Here is an 18,996-nt window from a genome sequence, read left to right on the forward strand (position 1 = left end):
ATGTGTCCATTTGGGAACCCCGCAAACCCCGGCGCGTGAGTTTCCCTGGCGGTCGACACGCTCCCGGGAGCGCATCCGGTGGGTTTCGGCAGGATGTCTACTGGCCGCACGCGTCCCGCCACGAGCACTGGGGACAACTCCCGAGTGGAGAATTCTCCCCCTCATCACAGCTGTCTTACACCTCCAGGCCTTAGGACACTCCCGCCAGCAGCCACGGTCTCCAGAGCAACGGAGGCGGGGCGAGTCTGCCAGGGGCGGGGGGCGGGGCGCCAGGGGGCGGGGGCGGCAGGGGGCCTGGCCTGCCCGGCGGGCTTGGGCGCCTGCGCCTGGGTCCCGGCTCGGCTCGGCGGGGGGAGAGGCCTGGCTGGGGCGGCACCGAGGAGACGGGGCAGGGCGGAGGCAGCGGCTGGAGCCAGAGGGGGCTTTCGATCCCACAGGGCTGCCGGAGGCGCTTCTCCCGCTGCCAGGTGTCGGCACTCTTGCTTCCTGCTGTGCTGACGACCATCTTCTCCTCCCGCCTAGCTGACCTGGGCAAGTCCAACGGACTGGAGCGTAGGGCTTGCAGCTGGGCTGAGGCTCAGGTCCCGGCTGGCACGGGGCCTGTCCAGAGATTCAAGGCTCCTGCGCGGGCACAAGCCCCCAGTGCCGGGCCCGGGCTCAGCTTCAGCCAAAGGGACAGGAGAGGCGTGTGGAGGGAGGTCCCACCCGAGACCGACGCCACCCCATGCAAGAGCACGTAGACTCAAGTAGGGCCCACTGGCAGGGCGCTGAAGCCCAGAGCCTCCTGCCACCAGCCTAGACCTGGCTGTCCCCGCAGCCCTCAGGAGCACCAGTGCCTGGGGCTTTATCGACTAGGCAGCTGCGCCTAGGCCAGAAGGGCTCTCTGCTTTCGTTTGGACATCTGGACAGTGTACCTGCGGCATTGCCTGCTCTGGTAGCTTGGCACGACAACCAATAGGAGAATCGCCTGGCTGCGTGGCGTGCTCCGGCAGAGCAAAATGCACTGAAGATGATGAGTTCTTCCTTTTGTGTGTGTGTTTCAAACACTGGGGGTTGTGGCTCGAGTCCATGCCAAAACAACCCAGACAACTGCTTTGGACGGTCGCGAGGCCTGCTTCCAATGTCCCTGACACCCGGGACACACGGGCCTGTAAGCCCAATTGACCGCAGTGCCTCAAGTGAGCAGAAATGCTTTCCCCTGAAAAGCCTCACAACCCAATAGGTAAGCGGCTTCGTTTTGGGGCCCCCGAACCCGGAGAAAAGATCAATGTTCATTCGTACGGTACCACAAAGTCGGGCGAGAGGAGAAAGGGCACGCTGATGTCTGAGAGTCGCCTGGGTGCTCAGGGGCCCGCCCCTCTCGTCCCAGAAAAGAAACACAGAGAAAGAGTGGACATTGACAAGGAAGGGGAAGGCTCTGAGCCTCTCCTCTCTGGGAGACAGGCCTCTCCTCCGGGCCTGGCAGGCAGCCGAGGCAGAAGCCCTCGGGCCACCGGTGAGGTGAGAATGGCCAGGCAGGAGCCAAGCCCTCAGGCCGCCTGTGGGAAAGGCCAGGTTTTCCGGTCCCAAAACGGTGGAGGTGACGGGGATGGGATGGGAGTCAGCACGTCTGTGACCATTGGCGTGGGAGAGACCTGCAGGGCAACGCCGGCCCTAGGTAGGCCCCCTCCTTGACCAGGCCTCGGGGACTTTGGTTGGCCAGGGACCCCCCTCTTCAGAGGGCCCGCGCAGCCTGGCCCAACGCAGACTCTGGGCCCGGACCAGGTGAGCTCTCGGATGGAGAGAGGGTCTCACCCCAGTCCCAGGTCTGGCTCAGGGGTCCCCTCCCCCACAGCCCCTTCTGCAAGGGGCCCTGCCCCTCCCCCTGCCTGGGAATCCGGGAGGGAACAATTCTTTTCCAACAGCGGCCCCTAGCGGTGGTAGTTTGGGCTCTGAGTTTCCGCAACGGAGCCGCTTGTTGTTCCTGGAGCTTCCTCTGCCTCTTTCTTTTCTTTCCATCAGACTTAGAGGAGAAAACAACAGTCCACGACACCATAGCAGAGGTTCTCTTCCAGCACAGCCCCCACCCAGCAGGGTCCTACCACGCCAGCGACCCCTTTCCTTCCCGTGGCCTCTTGGGGGCATTCGATGTGTCCATTTGGGAACCCCGCAAACCCCGGCGCGTGAGTTTCCCTGGCGGTCGACACGCTCCCGGGAGCGCATCCGGTGGGTTTCGGCAGGATGTCTACTGGCCGCACGCGTCCCGCCACGAGCACTGGGGACAACTCCCGAGTGGAGAATTCTCCCCCTCATCACAGCTGTCTTACACCTCCAGGCCTTAGGCCCCTCCCGCCAGAAGCAGCCACGGTCTCCAGAGCAACGGAGGCGGGGCGAGTCTGCCAGGGGCGGGGGGCGGGGCGCCAGGGGGCGGGGGCGGCAGGGGGCGTGGCCTGCCCGGCGGGCTTGGGCGCCTGCGCCTGGGTCCCGGCTCGGCTCGGCGGGGGGAGAGGCCTGGCTGGGGCGGCACCGAGGAGACGGGGCAGGGCGGAGGCAGCGGCTGGAGCCAGAGGGGGCTTTCGATCCCACAGGGCTGCCGGAGGCGCTTCTCCCGCTGCCAGGTGTCGGCACTCTTGCTTCCTGCTGTGCTGACGACCATCTTCTCCTCCCGCCTAGCTGACCTGGGCAAGTCCAACGGACTGGAGCGTAGGGCTTGCAGCTGGGCTGAGGCTCAGGTCCCGGCTGGCACGGGGCCTGTCCAGAGATTCAAGGCTCCTGCGCAGGCACAAGCCCCCAGTGCCGGGCCCGGGCTCAGCTTCAGCCAAAGGGACAGGAGAGGCGTGTGGAGGGAGGTCCCACCCGAGACCGACGCCACCCCATGCAAGAGCACGTAGACTCAAGTAGGGCCCACTGGCAGGGCGCTGAAGCCCAGAGCCTCCTGCCACCAGCCTAGACCTGGCTGTCCCCGCAGCCCTCAGGAGCACCAGTGCCTGGGGCTTTATCGACTAGGCAGCTGCGCCTAGGCCAGAAGGGCTCTCTGCTTTCGTTTGGACATCTGGACAGTGTACCTGTGGCATTGCCTGCTCTGGTAGCTTGGCACGACAACCAATAGGAGAATCGCCTGGCTGCGTGGCGTGCTCCGGCGGAGCAAAATGCACTGAAGATGATGAGTTCTTCCTTTTGTGTGTGTGTTTCAAACACTGGGGGTTGTGGCTCGAGTCCATGCCAAAACAACCCAGACAACTGCTTTGGACGGTCGCGAGGCCTGCTTCCAATGTCCCTGACACCCGGGACACACGGGCCTGTAAGCCCAATTGACCGCAGTGCCTCAAGTGAGCAGAAATGCTTTCCCCTGAAAAGCCTCACAACCCAATAGGTAAGCGGCTTCGTTTTGGGGCCCCCGAACCCGGAGAAAAGATCAATGTTCATTCGTACGGTACCACAAAGTCGGGCGAGAGGAGAAAGGGCACGCTGATGTCTGAGAGTCGCCTGGGTGCTCAGGGGCCCGCCCCTCTCGTCCCAGAAAAGAAACACAGAGAAAGAGTGGACATTGACAAGGAAGGGGAAGGCTCTGAGCCTCTCCTCTCTGGGAGACAGGCCTCTCCTCCGGGCCTGGCAGGCAGCCGAGGCAGAAGCCCTCGGGCCACCGGTGAGGTGAGAATGGCCAGGCAGGAGCCAAGCCCTCAGGCCGCCTGTGGGAAAGGCCAGGTTTTCCGGTCCCAAAACGGTGGAGGTGATGGGGATGGGATGGGAGTCAGCACGTCTGTGACCATTGGCGTGGGAGAGACCTGCAGGGCAACGCCGGCCCTAGGTAGGCCCCCTCCTTGACCAGGCCTCGGGGACTTTGGTTGGCCAGGGACCCCCCTCTTCAGAGGGCCCGCGCAGCCTGGCCCAACGCAGACTCTGGGCCCGGACCAGGTGAGCTCTCGGATGGAGAGAGGGTCTCACCCCAGTCCCAGGTCTGGCTCAGGGGTCCCCTCCCCCACAGCCCCTTCTGCAAGGGGCCCTGCCCCTCCCCCTGCCTGGGAATCCGGGAGGGAACAATTCTTTTCCAACAGCGGCCCCTAGCGGTGGTAGTTTGGGCTCTGAGTTTCCGCAACGGAGCCGCTTGCTTGTTCCTGGAGCTTCCTCTGCCTCTTTCTTTTCTTTCCATCAGACTTAGAGGAGAAAACAACAGTCCACGACACCATAGCAGAGGTTCTCTTCCAGCACAGCCCCCACCCAGCAGGGTCCTACCACGCCAGCGACCCCTTTCCTTCCCGTGGCCTCTTGGGGGCATTCGATGTGTCCATTTGGGAACCCCGCAAACCCCGGCGCGTGAGTTTCCCTGGCGGTCGACACGCTCCCGGGAGCGCATCCGGTGGGTTTCGGCAGGATGTCTACTGGCCGCACGCGTCCCGCCACGAGCACTGGGGACAACTCCCGAGTGGAGAATTCTCCCCCTCATCACAGCTGTCTTACACCTCCAGGCCTTAGGCCCCTCCCGCCAGCAGCCACGGTCTCCAGAGCAACGGAGGCGGGGCGAGTCTGCCAGGGGCGGGGGGCGGGGCGCCAGGGGGCGGGGGCGGCAGGGGGCGTGGCCTGCCCGGCGGGCTTGGGCGCCTGCGCCTGGGTCCCGGCTCGGCTCGGCGGGGGGAGAGGCCTGGCTGGGGCGGCACCGAGGAGACGGGGCAGGGCGGAGGCAGCGGCTGGAGCCAGAGGGGGCTTTCGATCCCACAGGGCTGCCGGAGGCGCTTCTCCCGCTGCCAGGTGTCGGCACTCTTGCTTCCTGCTGTGCTGACGACCATCTTCTCCTCCCGCCTAGCTGACCTGGGCAAGTCCAACGGACTGGAGCGTAGGGCTTGCAGCTGGGCTGAGGCTCAGGTCCCGGCTGGCACGGGGCCTGTCCAGAGATTCAAGGCTCCTGCGCGGGCACAAGCCCCCAGTGCCGGGCCCGGGCTCAGCTTCAGCCAAAGGGACAGGAGAGGCGTGTGGAGGGAGGTCCCACCCGAGACCGACGCCACCCCATGCAAGAGCACGTAGACTCAAGTAGGGCCCACTGGCAGGGCGCTGAAGCCCAGAGCCTCCTGCCACCAGCCTAGACCTGGCTGTCCCCGCAGCCCTCAGGAGCACCAGTGCCTGGGGCTTTATCGACTAGGCAGCTGCGCCTAGGCCAGAAGGGCTCTCTGCTTTCGTTTGGACATCTGGACAGTGTACCTGCGGCATTGCCTGCTCTGGTAGCTTGGCACGACAACCAATAGGAGAATCGCCTGGCTGCGTGGCGTGCTCCGGCGGAGCAAAATGCACTGAAGATGATGAGTTCTTCCTTTTGTGTGTGTGTTTCAAACACTGGGGGTTGTGGCTCGAGTCCATGCCAAAACAACCCAGACAACTGCTTTGGACGGTCGCGAGGCCTGCTTCCAATGTCCCTGACACCCGGGACACACGGGCCTGTAAGCCCAATTGACCGCAGTGCCTCAAGTGAGCAGAAATGCTTTCCCCTGAAAAGCCTCACAACCCAATAGGTAAGCGGCTTCGTTTTGGGGCCCCCGAACCCGGAGAAAAGATCAATGTTCATTCGTACGGTACCACAAAGTCGGGCGAGAGGAGAAAGGGCACGCTGATGTCTGAGAGTCGCCTGGGTGCTCAGGGGCCCGCCCCTCTCGTCCCAGAAAAGAAACACAGAGAAAGAGTGGACATTGACAAGGAAGGGGAAGGCTCTGAGCCTCTCCTCTCTGGGAGACAGGCCTCTCCTCCGGGCCTGGCAGGCAGCCGAGGCAGAAGCCCTCGGGCCACCGGTGAGGTGAGAATGGCCAGGCAGGAGCCAAGCCCTCAGGCCGCCTGTGGGAAAGGCCAGGTTTTCCGGTCCCAAAACGGTGGAGGTGACGGGGATGGGATGGGAGTCAGCACGTCTGTGACCATTGGCGTGGGAGAGACCTGCAGGGCAACGCCGGCCCTAGGTAGGCCCCCTCCTTGACCAGGCCTCGGGGACTTTGGTTGGCCAGGGACCCCCCCTCTTCAGAGGGCCCGCGCAGCCTGGCCCAACGCAGACTCTGGGCCCGGACCAGGTGAGCTCTCGGATGGAGAGAGGGTCTCACCCCAGTCCCAGGTCTGGCTCAGGGGTCCCCTCCCCCACAGCCCCTTCTGCAAGGGGCCCTGCCCCTCCCCCTGCCTGGGAATCCGGGAGGGAACAATTCTTTTCCAACAGCGGCCCCTAGCGGTGGTAGTTTGGGCTCTGAGTTTCCGCAACGGAGCCGCTTGCTTGTTCCTGGAGCTTCCTCTGCCTCTTTCTTTTCTTTCCATCAGACTTAGAGGAGAAAACAACAGTCCACGACACCATAGCAGAGGTTCTCTTCCAGCACAGCCCCCACCCAGCAGGGTCCTACCACGCCAGCGACCCCTTTCCTTCCCGTGGCCTCTTTGGGGCATTCGATGTGTCCATTTGGGAACCCCGCAAACCCCGGCGCGTGAGTTTCCCTGGCGGTCGACACGCTCCCGGGAGCGCATCCGGTGGGTTTCGGCAGGATGTCTACTGGCCGCACGCGTCCCGCCACGAGCACTGGGGACAACTCCCGAGTGGAGAATTCTCCCCCTCATCACAGCTGTCTTACACCTCCAGGCCTTAGGCCCCTCCCGCCAGCAGCCACGGTCTCCAGAGCAACGGAGGCGGGGCGAGTCTGCCAGGGGCGGGGGGCGGGGCGCCAGGGGGCGGGGGCGGCAGGGGGCGTGGCCTGCCCGGCGGGCTTGGGCGCCTGCGCCTGGGTCCCGGCTCGGCTCGGCGGGGGGAGAGGCCTGGCTGGGGCGGCACCGAGGAGACGGGGCAGGGCGGAGGCAGCGGCTGGAGCCAGAGGGGGCTTTCGATCCCACAGGGCTGCCGGAGGCGCTTCTCCCGCTGCCAGGTGTCGGCACTCTTGCTTCCTGCTGTGCTGACGACCATCTTCTCCTCCCGCCTAGCTGACCTGGGCAAGTCCAACGGACTGGAGCGTAGGGCTTGCAGCTGGGCTGAGGCTCAGGTCCCGGCTGGCACGGGGCCTGTCCAGAGATTCAAGGCTCCTGCGCGGGCACAAGCCCCCAGTGCCGGGCCCGGGCTCAGCTTCAGCCAAAGGGACAGGAGAGGCGTGTGGAGGGAGGTCCCACCCGAGACCGACGCCACCCCATGCAAGAGCACGTAGACTCAAGTAGGGCCCACTGGCAGGGCGCTGAAGCCCAGAGCCTCCTGCCACCAGCCTAGACCTGGCTGTCCCCGCAGCCCTCAGGAGCACCAGTGCCTGGGGCTTTATCGACTAGGCAGCTGCGCCTAGGCCAGAAGGGCTCTCTGCTTTCGTTTGGACATCTGGACAGTGTACCTGCGGCATTGCCTGCTCTGGTAGCTTGGCACGACAACCAATAGGAGAATCGCCTGGCTGCGTGGCGTGCTCCGGCAGAGCAAAATGCACTGAAGATGATGAGTTCTTCCTTTTGTGTGTGTGTTTCAAACACTGGGGGTTGTGGCTCGAGTCCATGCCAAAACAACCCAGACAACTGCTTTGGACGGTCGCGAGGCCTGCTTCCAATGTCCCTGACACCCGGGACACACGGGCCTGTAAGCCCAATTGACCGCAGTGCCTCAAGTGAGCAGAAATGCTTTCCCCTGAAAAGCCTCACAACCCAATAGGTAAGCGGCTTCGTTTTGGGGCCCCCGAACCCGGAGAAAAGATCAATGTTCATTCGTACGGTACCACAAAGTCGGGCGAGAGGAGAAAGGGCACGCTGATGTCTGAGAGTCGCCTGGGTGCTCAGGGGCCCGCCCCTCTCGTCCCAGAAAAGAAACACAGAGAAAGAGTGGACATTGACAAGGAAGGGGAAGGCTCTGAGCCTCTCCTCTCTGGGAGACAGGCCTCTCCTCCGGGCCTGGCAGGCAGCCGAGGCAGAAGCCCTCGGGCCACCGGTGAGGTGAGAATGGCCAGGCAGGGGCCACCGGTGAGGTAAGAATGGCCAGGCAGGAGCCAAGCCCTCAGGCCGCCTGTGGGAAAGGCCAGGTTTTCCGGTCCCAAAACGGTGGAGGTGACGGGGATGGGATGGGAGTCAGCACGTCTGTGACCATTGGCGTGGGAGAGACCTGCAGGGCAACGCCGGCCCTAGGTAGGCCCCCTCCTTGACCAGGCCTCGGGGACTTTGGTTGGCCAGGGACCCCCCTCTTCAGAGGGCCCGCGCAGCCTGGCCCAACGCAGACTCTGGGCCCGGACCAGGTGAGCTCTCGGATGGAGAGAGGGTCTCACCCCAGTCCCAGGTCTGGCTCAGGGGTCCCCTCCCCCACAGCCCCTTCTGCAAGGGGCCCTGCCCCTCCCCCTGCCTGGGAATCCGGGAGGGAACAATTCTTTTCCAACAGCGGCCCCTAGCGGTGGTAGTTTGGGCTCTGAGTTTCCGCAACGGAGCCGCTTGCTTGTTCCTGGAGCTTCCTCTGCCTCTTTCTTTTCTTTCCATCGGACTTAGAGGAGAAAACAACAGTCCACGACACCATAGCAGAGGTTCTCTTCCAGCACAGCCCCCACCCAGCAGGGTCCTACCACGCCAGCGACCCCTTTCCTTCCCGTGGCCTCTTGGGGGCATTCGATGTGTCCATTTGGGAACCCCGCAAACCCCGGCGCGTGAGTTTCCCTGGCGGTCGACACGCTCCCGGGAGCGCATCCGGTGGGTTTCGGCAGGATGTCTACTGGCCGCACGCGTCCCGCCACGAGCACTGGGGACAACTCCCGAGTGGAGAATTGTCCGCCTCATCACAGCTGTCTTACACCTCCAGGCCTTAGGCCCCTCCCGCCAGCAGCCACGGTCTCCAGAGCAACGGAGGCGGGGCGAGTCTGCCAGGGGCGGGGGGCGGGGCGCCAGGGGGCGGGGGCGGCAGGGGGCGTGGCCTGCCCGGCGGGCTTGGGCGCCTGCGCCTGGGTCCCGGCTCGGCTCGGCGGGGGGAGAGGCCTGGCTGGGGCGGCACCGAGGAGACGGGGCAGGGCGGAGGCAGCGGCTGGAGCCAGAGGGGGCTTTCGATCCCACAGGGCTGCCGGAGGCGCTTCTCCCGCTGCCAGGTGTCGGCACTCTTGCTTCCTGCTGTGCTGACGACCATCTTCTCCTCCCGCCTAGCTGACCTGGGCAAGTCCAACGGACTGGAGCGTAGGGCTTGCAGCTGGGCTGAGGCTCAGGTCCCGGCTGGCACGGGGCCTGTCCAGAGATTCAAGGCTCCTGCGCAGGCACAAGCCCCCAGTGCCGGGCCCGGGCTCAGCTTCAGCCAAAGGGACAGGAGAGGCGTGTGGAGGGAGGTCCCACCCGAGACCGACGCCACCCCATGCAAGAGCACGTAGACTCAAGTAGGGCCCACTGGCAGGGCGCTGAAGCCCAGAGCCTCCTGCCACCAGCCTAGACCTGGCTGTCCCCGCAGCCCTCAGGAGCACCAGTGCCTGGGGCTTTATCGACTAGGCAGCTGCGCCTAGGCCAGAAGGGCTCTCTGCTTTCATTTGGACATCTGGACAGTGTACCTGCGGCATTGCCTGCTCTGGTAGCTTGGCACGACAACCAATAGGAGAATCGCCTGGCTGCGTGGCGTGCTCCGGCAGAGCAAAATGCACTGAAGATGATGAGTTCTTCCTTTTGTGTGTGTGTTTCAAACACTGGGGGTTGTGGCTCGAGTCCATGCCAAAACAACCCAGACAACTGCTTTGGACGGTCGCGAGGCCTGCTTCCAATGTCCCTGACACCCGGGACACACGGGCCTGTAAGCCCAATTGAACGCAGTGCCTCAAGTGAGCAGAAATGCTTTCCCCTGAAAAGCCTCACAACCCAATAGGTAAGCGGCTTCGTTTTGGGGCCCCCGAACCCGGAGAAAAGATCAATGTTCATTCGTATGGTACCACAAAGTCGGGCGAGAGGAGAAAGGGCACGCTGATGTCTGAGAGTCGCCTGGGTGCTCAGGGGCCCGCCCCTCTCGTCCCAGAAAAGAAACACAGAGAAAGAGTGGACATTGACAAGGAAGGGGAAGGCTCTGAGCCTCTCCTCTCTGGGAGACAGGCCTCTCCTCCGGGCCTGGCAGGCAGCCGAGGCAGAAGCCCTCGGGCCACCGGTGAGGTGAGAATGGCCAGGCAGGAGCCAAGCCCTCAGGCCGCCTGTGGGAAAGGCCAGGTTTTCCGGTCCCAAAACGGTGGAGGTGACGGGGATGGGATGGGAGTCAGCACGTCTGTGACCATTGGCGTGGGAGAGACCTGCAGGGCAACGCCGGCCCTAGATAGGCCCCCTCCTTGACCAGGCCTCGGGGACTTTGGTTGGCCAGGGACCCCCCTCTTCAGAGGGCCCGCGCAGCCTGGCCCAACGCAGACTCTGGGCCCGGACCAGGTGAGCTCTCGGATGGAGAGAGGGTCTCACCCCAGTCCCAGGTCTGGCTCAGGGGTCCCCTCCCCCACAGCCCCTTCTGCAAGGGGCCCTGCCCCTCCCCCTGCCTGGGAATCCGGGAGGGAACAATTCTTTTCCAACAGCGGCCCCTAGCGGTGGTAGTTTGGGCTCTGAGTTTCCGCAACGGAGCCGCTTGCTTGTTCCTGGAGCTTCCTCTGCCTCTTTCTTTTCTTTCCATCAGACTTAGAGGAGAAAACAACAGTCCACGACACCATAGCAGAGGTTCTCTTCCAGCACAGCCCCCACCCAGCAGGGTCCTACCACGCCAGCGACCCCTTTCCTTCCCGTGGCCTCTTGGGGGCATTCGATGTGTCCATTTGGGAACCCCGCAAACCCCGGCGCGTGAGTTTCCCTGGCGGTCGACACGCTCCCGGGAGCGCATCCGGTGGGTTTCGGCAGGATGTCTACTGGCCGCACGCGTCCCGCCACGAGCACTGGGGACAACTCCCGAGTGGAGAATTGTCCGCCTCATCACAGCTGTCTTACACCTCCAGGCCTTAGGCCCCTCCCGCCAGCAGCCACGGTCTCCAGAGCAACGGAGGCGGGGCGAGTCTGCCAGGGGCGGGGGGCGGGGCGCCAGGGGGCGGGGGCGGCAGGGGGCGTGGCCTGCCCGGCGGGCTTGGGCGCCTGCGCCTGGGTCCCGGCTCGGCTCGGCGGGGGGAGAGGCCTGGCTGGGGCGGCACCGAGGAGACGGGGCAGGGCGGAGGCAGCGGCTGGAGCCAGAGGGGGCTTTCGATCCCACAGGGCTGCCGGAGGCGCTTCTCCCGCTGCCAGGTGTCGGCACTCTTGCTTCCTGCTGTGCTGACGACCATCTTCTCCTCCCGCCTAGCTGACCTGGGCAAGTCCAACGGACTGGAGCGTAGGGCTTGCAGCTGGGCTGAGGCTCAGGTCCCGGCTGGCACGGGGCCTGTCCAGAGATTCAAGGCTCCTGCGCAGGCACAAGCCCCCAGTGCCGGGCCCGGGCTCAGCTTCAGCCAAAGGGACAGGAGAGGCGTGTGGAGGGAGGTCCCACCCGAGACCGACGCCACCCCATGCAAGAGCACGTAGACTCAAGTAGGGCCCACTGGCAGGGCGCTGAAGCCCAGAGCCTCCTGCCACCAGCCTAGACCTGGCTGTCCCCGCAGCCCTCAGGAGCACCAGTGCCTGGGGCTTTATCGACTAGGCAGCTGCGCCTAGGCCAGAAGGGCTCTCTGCTTTCGTTTGGACATCTGGACAGTGTACCTGCGGCATTGCCTGCTCTGGTAGCTTGGCACGACAACCAATAGGAGAATCGCCTGGCTGCGTGGCGTGCTCCGGCGGAGCAAAATGCACTGAAGATGATGAGTTCTTCCTTTTGTGTGTGTGTTTCAAACACTGGGGGTTGTGGCTCGAGTCCATGCCAAAACAACCCAGACAACTGCTTTGGACGGTCGCGAGGCCTGCTTCCAATGTCCCTGACACCCGGGACACACGGGCCTGTAAGCCCAATTGACCGCAGTGCCTCAAGTGAGCAGAAATGCTTTCCCCTGAAAAGCCTCACAACCCAATAGGTAAGCGGCTTCGTTTTGGGGCCCCCGAACCCGGAGAAAAGATCAATGTTCATTCGTACGGTACCACAAAGTCGGGCGAGAGGAGAAAGGGCACGCTGATGTCTGAGAGTCGCCTGGGTGCTCAGGGGCCCGCCCCTCTCGTCCCAGAAAAGAAACACAGAGAAAGAGTGGACATTGACAAGGAAGGGGAAGGCTCTGAGCCTCTCCTCTCTGGGAGACAGGCCTCTCCTCCGGGCCTGGCAGGCAGCCGAGGCAGAAGCCCTCGGGCCACCGGTGAGGTGAGAATGGCCAGGCAGGAGCCAAGCCCTCAGGCCGCCTGTGGGAAAGGCCAGGTTTTCCGGTCCCAAAACGGTGGAGGTGATGGGGATGGGATGGGAGTCAGCACGTCTGTGACCATTGGCGTGGGAGAGACCTGCAGGGCAACGCCGGCCCTAGGTAGGCCCCCTCCTTGACCAGGCCTCGGGGACTTTGGTTGGCCAGGGACCCCCCTCTTCAGAGGGCCCGCGCAGCCTGGCCCAACGCAGACTCTGGGCCCGGACCAGGTGAGCTCTCGGATGGAGAGAGGGTCTCACCCCAGTCCCAGGTCTGGCTCAGGGGTCCCCTCCCCCACAGCCCCTTCTGCAAGGGGCCCTGCCCCTCCCCCTGCCTGGGAATCCGGGAGGGAACAATTCTTTTCCAACAGCGGCCCCTAGCGGTGGTAGTTTGGGCTCTGAGTTTCCGCAACGGAGCCGCTTGCTTGTTCCTGGAGCTTCCTCTGCCTCTTTCTTTTCTTTCCATCAGACTTAGAGGAGAAAACAACAGTCCACGACACCATAGCAGAGGTTCTCTTCCAGCACAGCCCCCACCCAGCAGGGTCCTACCACGCCAGCGACCCCTTTCCTTCCCGTGGCCTCTTGGGGGCATTCGATGTGTCCATTTGGGAACCCCGCAAACCCCGGCGCGTGAGTTTCCCTGGCGGTCGACACGCTCCCGGGAGCGCATCCGGTGGGTTTCGGCAGGATGTCTACTGGCCGCACGCGTCCCGCCACGAGCACTGGGGACAACTCCCGAGTGGAGAATTCTCCCCCTCATCACAGCTGTCTTACACCTCCAGGCCTTAGGCCCCTCCCGCCAGCAGCCACGGTCTCCAGAGCAACGGAGGCGGGGCGAGTCTGCCAGGGGCGGGGGGCGGGGCGCCAGGGGGCGGGGGCGGCAGGGGGCGTGGCCTGCCCGGCGGGCTTGGGCGCCTGCGCCTGGGTCCCGGCTCGGCTCGGCGGGGGGAGAGGCCTGGCTGGGGCGGCACCGAGGAGACGGGGCAGGGCGGAGGCAGCGGCTGGAGCCAGAGGGGGCTTTCGATCCCACAGGGCTGCCGGAGGCGCTTCTCCCGCTGCCAGGTGTCGGCACTCTTGCTTCCTGCTGTGCTGACGACCATCTTCTCCTCCCGCCTAGCTGACCTGGGCAAGTCCAACGGACTGGAGCGTAGGGCTTGCAGCTGGGCTGAGGCTCAGGTCCCGGCTGGCACGGGGCCTGTCCAGAGATTCAAGGCTCCTGCGCGGGCACAAGCCCCCAGTGCCGGGCCCGGGCTCAGCTTCAGCCAAAGGGACAGGAGAGGCGTGTGGAGGGAGGTCCCACCCGAGACCGACGCCACCCCATGCAAGAGCACGTAGACTCAAGTAGGGCCCACTGGCAGGGCGCTGAAGCCCAGAGCCTCCTGCCACCAGCCTAGACCTGGCTGTCCCCGCAGCCCTCAGGAGCACCAGTGCCTGGGGCTTTATCGACTAGGCAGCTGCGCCTAGGCCAGAAGGGCTCTCTGCTTTCGTTTGGACATCTGGACAGTGTACCTGCGGCATTGCCTGCTCTGGTAGCTTGGCACGACAACCAATAGGAGAATCGCCTGGCTGCGTGGCGTGCTCCGGCGGAGCAAAATGCACTGAAGATGATGAGTTCTTCCTTTTGTGTGTGTGTTTCAAACACTGGGGGTTGTGGCTCGAGTCCATGCCAAAACAACCCAGACAACTGCTTTGGACGGTCGCGAGGCCTGCTTCCAATGTCCCTGACACCCGGGACACACGGGCCTGTAAGCCCAATTGACCGCAGTGCCTCAAGTGAGCAGAAATGCTTTCCCCTGAAAAGCCTCACAACCCAATAGGTAAGCGGCTTCGTTTTGGGGCCCCCGAACCCGGAGAAAAGATCAATGTTCATTCGTACGGTACCACAAAGTCGGGCGAGAGGAGAAAGGGCACGCTGATGTCTGAGAGTCGCCTGGGTGCTCAGGGGCCCGCCCCTCTCGTCCCAGAAAAGAAACACAGAGAAAGAGTGGACATTGACAAGGAAGGGGAAGGCTCTGAGCCTCTCCTCTCTGGGAGACAGGCCTCTCCTCCGGGCCTGGCAGGCAGCCGAGGCAGAAGCCCTCGGGCCACCGGTGAGGTGAGAATGGCCAGGCAGGGGCCACCGGTGAGGTAAGAATGGCCAGGCAGGAGCCAAGCCCTCAGGCCGCCTGTGGGAAAGGCCAGGTTTTCCGGTCCCAAAACGGTGGAGGTGACGGGGATGGGATGGGAGTCAGCACGTCTGTGACCATTGGCGTGGGAGAGACCTGCAGGGCAACGCCGGCCCTAGGTAGGCCCCCTCCTTGACCAGGCCTCGGGGACTTTGGTTGGCCAGGGACCCCCCTCTTCAGAGGGCCCGCGCAGCCTGGCCCAACGCAGACTCTGGGCCCGGACCAGGTGAGCTCTCGGATGGAGAGAGGGTCTCACCCCAGTCCCAGGTCTGGCTCAGGGGTCCCCTCCCCCACAGCCCCTTCTGCAAGGGGCCCTGCCCCTCCCCCTGCCTGGGAATCCGGGAGGGAACAATTCTTTTCCAACAGCGGCCCCTAGCGGTGGTAGTTTGGGCTCTGAGTTTCCGCAACGGAGCCGCTTGCTTGTTCCTGGAGCTTCCTCTGCCTCTTTCTTTTCTTTCCATCGGACTTAGAGGAGAAAACAACAGTCCACGACACCATAGCAGAGGTTCTCTTCCAGCACAGCCCCCACCCAGCAGGGTCCTACCACGCCAGCGACCCCTTTCCTTCCCGTGGCCTCTTGGGGGCATTCGATGTGTCCATTTGGGAACCCCGCAAACCCCGGCGCGTGAGTTTCCCTGGCGGTCGACACGCTCCCGGGAGCGCATCCGGTGGGTTTCGGCAGGATGTCTACTGGCCGCACGCGTCCCGCCACGAGCACTGGGGACAACTCCCGAGTGGAGAATTGTCCGCCTCATCACAGCTGTCTTACACCTCCAGGCCTTAGGCCCCTCCCGCCAGCAGCCACGGTCTCCAGAGCAACGGAGGCGGGGCGAGTCTGCCAGGGGCGGGGGGCGGGGCGCCAGGGGGCGGGGGCGGCAGGGGGCGTGGCCTGCCCGGCGGGCTTGGGCGCCTGCGCCTGGGTCCCGGCTCGGCTCGGCGGGGGGAGAGGCCTGGCTGGGGCGGCACCGAGGAGACGGGGCAGGGCGGAGGCAGCGGCTGGAGCCAGAGGGGGCTTTCGATCCCACAGGGCTGCCGGAGGCGCTTCTCCCGCTGCCAGGTGTCGGCACTCTTGCTTCCTGCTGTGCTGACGACCATCTTCTCCTCCCGCCTAGCTGACCTGGGCAAGTCCAACGGACTGGAGCGTAGGGCTTGCAGCTGGGCTGAGGCTCAGGTCCCGGCTGGCACGGGGCCTGTCCAGAGATTCAAGGCTCCTGCGCAGGCACAAGCCCCCAGTGCCGGGCCCGGGCTCAGCTTCAGCCAAAGGGACAGGAGAGGCGTGTGGAGGGAGGTCCCACCCGAGACCGACGCCACCCCATGCAAGAGCACGTAGACTCAAGTAGGGCCCACTGGCAGGGCGCTGAAGCCCAGAGCCTCCTGCCACCAGCCTAGACCTGGCTGTCCCCGCAGCCCTCAGGAGCACCAGTGCCTGGGGCTTTATCGACTAGGCAGCTGCGCCTAGGCCAGAAGGGCTCTCTGCTTTCATTTGGACATCTGGACAGTGTACCTGCGGCATTGCCTGCTCTGGTAGCTTGGCACGACAACCAATAGGAGAATCGCCTGGCTGCGTGGCGTGCTCCGGCAGAGCAAAATGCACTGAAGATGATGAGTTCTTCCTTTTGTGTGTGTGTTTCAAACACTGGGGGTTGTGGCTCGAGTCCATGCCAAAACAACCCAGACAACTGCTTTGGACGGTCGCGAGGCCTGCTTCCAATGTCCCTGACACCCGGGACACACGGGCCTGTAAGCCCAATTGACCGCAGTGCCTCAAGTGAGCAGAAATGCTTTCCCCTGAAAAGCCTCACAACCCAATAGGTAAGCGGCTTCGTTTTGGGGCCCCCGAACCCGGAGAAAAGATCAATGTTCATTCGTATGGTACCACAAAGTCGGGCGAGAGGAGAAAGGGCACGCTGATGTCTGAGAGTCGCCTGGGTGCTCAGGGGCCCGCCCCTCTCGTCCCAGAAAAGAAACACAGAGAAAGAGTGGACATTGACAAGGAAGGGGAAGGCTCTGAGCCTCTCCTCTCTGGGAGACAGGCCTCTCCTCCGGGCCTGGCAGGCAGCCGAGGCAGAAGCCCTCGGGCCACCGGTGAGGTGAGAATGGCCAGGCAGGAGCCAAGCCCTCAGGCCGCCTGTGGGAAAGGCCAGGTTTTCCGGTCCCAAAACGGTGGAGGTGACGGGGATGGGATGGGAGTCAGCACGTCTGTGACCATTGGCGTGGGAGAGACCTGCAGGGCAACGCCGGCCCTAGATAGGCCCCCTCCTTGACCAGGCCTCGGGGACTTTGGTTGGCCAGGGACCCCCCTCTTCAGAGGGCCCGCGCAGCCTGGCCCAACGCAGACTCTGGGCCCGGACCAGGTGAGCTCTCGGATGGAGAGAGGGTCTCACCCCAGTCCCAGGTCTGGCTCAGGGGTCCCCTCCCCCACAGCCCCTTCTGCAAGGGGCCCTGCCCCTCCCCCTGCCTGGGAATCCGGGAGGGAACAATTCTTTTCCAACAGCGGCCCCTAGCGGTGGTAGTTTGGGCTCTGAGTTTCCGCAACGGAGCCGCTTGCTTGTTCCTGGAGCTTCCTCTGCCTCTTTCTTTTCTTTCCATCAGACTTAGAGGAGAAAACAACAGTCCACGACACCATAGCAGAGGTTCTCTTCCAGCACAGCCCCCACCCAGCAGGGTCCTACCACGCCAGCGACCCCTTTCCTTCCCGTGGCCTCTTGGGGGCATTCGATGTGTCCATTTGGGAACCCCGCAAACCCCGGCGCGTGAGTTTCCCTGGCGGTCGACACGCTCCCGGGAGCGCATCCGGTGGGTTTCGGCAGGATGTCTACTGGCCGCACGCGTCCCGCCACGAGCACTGGGGACAACTCCCGAGTGGAGAATTCTCCCCCTCATCACAGCTGTCTTACACCTCCAGGCCTTAGGCCCCTCCCGCCAGCAGCCACGGTCTCCAGAGCAACGGAGGCGGGGCGAGTCTGCCAGGGGCGGGGGGCGGGGCGCCAGGGGGCGGGGGCGGCAGGGGGCGTGGCCTGCCCGGCGGGCTTGGGCGCCTGCGCCTGGGTCCCGGCTCGGCTCGGCGGGGGGAGAGGCCTGGCTGGGGCGGCACCGAGGAGACGGGGCAGGGCGGAGGCAGCGGCTGGAGCCAGAGGGGGCTTTCGATCCCACAGGGCTGCCGGAGGCGCTTCTCCCGCTGCCAGGTGTCGGCACTCTTGCTTCCTGCTGTGCTGACGACCATCTTCTCCTCCCGCCTAGCTGACCTGGGCAAGTCCAACGGACTGGAGCGTAGGGCTTGCAGCTGGGCTGAGGCTCAGGTCCCGGCTGGCACGGGGCCTGTCCAGAGATTCAAGGCTCCTGCGCGGGCACAAGCCCCCAGTGCCGGGCCCGGGCTCAGCTTCAGCCAAAGGGACAGGAGAGGCGTGTGGAGGGAGGTCCCACCCGAGACCGACGCCACCCCATGCAAGAGCACGTAGACTCAAGTAGGGCCCACTGGCAGGGCGCTGAAGCCCAGAGCCTCCTGCCACCAGCCTAGACCTGGCTGTCCCCGCAGCCCTCAGGAGCACCAGTGCCTGGGGCTTTATCGACTAGGCAGCTGCGCCTAGGCCAGAAGGGCTCTCTGCTTTCGTTTGGACATCTGGACAGTGTACCTGCGGCATTGCCTGCTCTGGTAGCTTGGCACGACAACCAATAGGAGAATCGCCTGGCTGCGTGGCGTGCTCCGGCAGAGCAAAATGCACTGAAGATGATGAGTTCTTCCTTTTGTGTGTGTGTTTCAAACACTGGGGGTTGTGGCTCGAGTCCATGCCAAAACAACCCAGACAACTGCTTTGGACGGTCGCGAGGCCTGCTTCCAATGTCCCTGACACCCGGGACACACGGGCCTGTAAGCCCAATTGACCGCAGTGCCTCAAGTGAGCAGAAATGCTTTCCCCTGAAAAGCCTCACAACCCAATAGGTAAGCGGCTTCGTTTTGGGGCCCCCGAACCCGGAGAAAAGATCAATGTTCATTCGTACGGTACCACAAAGTCGGGCGAGAGGAGAAAGGGCACGCTGATGTCTGAGAGTCGCCTGGGTGCTCAGGGGCCCGCCCCTCTCGTCCCAGAAAAGAAACACAGAGAAAGAGTGGACATTGACAAGGAAGGGGAAGGCTCTGAGCCTCTCCTCTCTGGGAGACAGGCCTCTCCTCCGGGCCTGGCAGGCAGCCGAGGCAGAAGCCCTCGGGCCACCGGTGAGGTGAGAATGGCCAGGCAGGAGCCAAGCCCTCAGGCCGCCTGTGGGAAAGGCCAGGTTTTCCGGTCCCAAAACGGTGGAGGTGATGGGGATGGGATGGGAGTCAGCACGTCTGTGACCATTGGCGTGGGAGAGACCTGCAGGGCAACGCCGGCCCTAGGTAGGCCCCCTCCTTGACCAGGCCTCGGGGACTTTGGTTGGCCAGGGACCCCCCTCTTCAGAGGGCCCGCGCAGCCTGGCCCAACGCAGACTCTGGGCCCGGACCAGGTGAGCTCTCGGATGGAGAGAGGGTCTCACCCCAGTCCCAGGTCTGGCTCAGGGGTCCCCTCCCCCACAGCCCCTTCTGCAAGGGGCCCTGCCCCTCCCCCTGCCTGGGAATCCGGGAGGGAACAATTCTTTTCCAACAGC

Source organism: Dasypus novemcinctus, chromosome 28 (assembly GCF_030445035.2).
Source record: "Dasypus novemcinctus isolate mDasNov1 chromosome 28, mDasNov1.1.hap2, whole genome shotgun sequence".
Classification (NCBI taxonomy): domain Eukaryota; kingdom Metazoa; phylum Chordata; class Mammalia; order Cingulata; family Dasypodidae; genus Dasypus; species Dasypus novemcinctus.